General features: G+C 40.3%; 1 non-coding gene across 1 annotated transcript; it reads left to right on the top strand.

Moving 5' to 3' along the window:
* The first annotated feature begins 752 nt into the window (after positions 1 to 752).
* On the top strand, positions 753 to 826 carry trnai-aau (transfer RNA isoleucine (anticodon AAU)). The gene has a single exon. It is a non-coding gene; the product is annotated as a tRNA-Ile (tRNA).
* The last annotated feature ends 816 nt before the right edge of the window (positions 827 to 1,642 follow it).

Genomic DNA, 1,642 nt, shown 5'->3' with positions numbered 1-1,642 from the left:
GCTAAAGGTGTCCATCTCCTCAGCTCAAATATTCTTCATCAGCCTCTCAAATATTTTTTTTTTTGCAATGTTTTGAAAGACATTGCAAAAGAAACATTTGAAAGAAATACAACATTCAAGCCTCTCAAATATTTTGATGTTGGTTTGGTTGGAGATGAAGCATTCGTGACTTTAATACTTTGTCAGTCAATGAATTCAAATGCTTGGTTCTGGGGAGGAAAATGATGACATATCCCAAATGCATTGCTGCAGATTTTCAGAATAAAGTAGAATTTTGAAAAAATAATAGTTGTGGGCATATAAATCTCAAAGAAATGTACATTATTTTGAAACTGAAGAAAGCTCTGAAAATCCCTCTTGGCGAGTCCCGTTGCAGCGTCTGGACTCAGTGCAAAGTCAGATGCTGAACAGCAGGGGGCGGAATACGGAGCGACAAGTCAAAAGCAGCAGCCATCACAAGGTGGTGCAGCCTTGGATTCAATTGCTTTGAGAGTTGTGCAGCTCGGAAGTCTTGTATTTCGTGGATTCAACAGAAAAATCAGAGACATCTAACTATTCAATGCCTGTAGAATTGCAATCATAACTCTGAATGGAATTCGAACTCAAACTACACAAGATTCAAATGAACAAATACTAATTTAGCATGGATTACGCGTGCAGTTACTAATAAATGGTTAAAAAGAATTCACAATTTTGATCAGTCTCAGCAGAAGTTATGTAACATAATTAGAATCAAGTGAATTTCGTACAGTGGCCGGTTAGCTCAGTTGGTTAGAGCGTGGTGCTAATAACGCCAAGGTCGCGGGTTCGATCCCCGTACGGGCCAATGCATCCTTTTCCCGTCACAATTGGGCCAATGTATCCTTTTTCCTTTAGCTCAGTCACAATCAGGTTTAATGTCGTGAGCATTTATCACATGGGCGTTTTTTTGGCGGGAGCAGAATGGTGCAGAACCAAGTGCCAATTTACTGAAAATTACAATTTCTTAGACAAATGAGATTTAAAAAAAAAATTAATTCGTGCAGTGCAAAAAAAAAAGAGAAAAAATGAGGTGGTGCACTTCGGCTCATTGCCTGCCCAGAGGTCTGTTGTCAGAGGCTCCTGAACCTCCTTCCTGATGGTAGCAGAGAGAAAAGGCCATGACCTGGATGGTGAGGGTTCTCAATGAAGGAGACCCTGCCTTTTGAAGATGTCCTTAATGGTGTGAACCCTGGTGGCACTGGCCAAGTTCACAACCTTCTGTCACCTCTTTTCCTGTTTATTGGCACCTCCATATCAGACAGTGATGCACCCAATCAGAATCTCTCCACAGTACACCTGTAGAAATTTGTGAGAGTCTTTGGTGATATACCAAATATCCTCAAATCCTCATGAAATATAGACACTGATGTCCTCTTCATGAAATCATTGATGTGATAACTCCAGGATAGATCTTCAGAGATGTTGACACCCAGGAATTTGAAGTTTCTTTCCCTCTCCACTGAACCCTCAATGGTTGTGTTTGCCTGATTTACCCTTCTTGAAGTCCACAATCAATTCCTTAATTTTGTTAATGTTGAGTGCAAGATTGTTGTTGTGAGATCACGCAACAACCTGATCTACCTCATTCCTTTCTTAATTATTCACTAGACACAACACTGCA

Source organism: Narcine bancroftii, chromosome 1 (assembly GCF_036971445.1).
Source record: "Narcine bancroftii isolate sNarBan1 chromosome 1, sNarBan1.hap1, whole genome shotgun sequence".
In the NCBI taxonomy this organism is placed as follows: domain Eukaryota; kingdom Metazoa; phylum Chordata; class Chondrichthyes; order Torpediniformes; family Narcinidae; genus Narcine; species Narcine bancroftii.
Note: the sequence above shows the minus strand (reverse complement) of the source record. Positions and strands in the feature narration are given on the sequence as shown.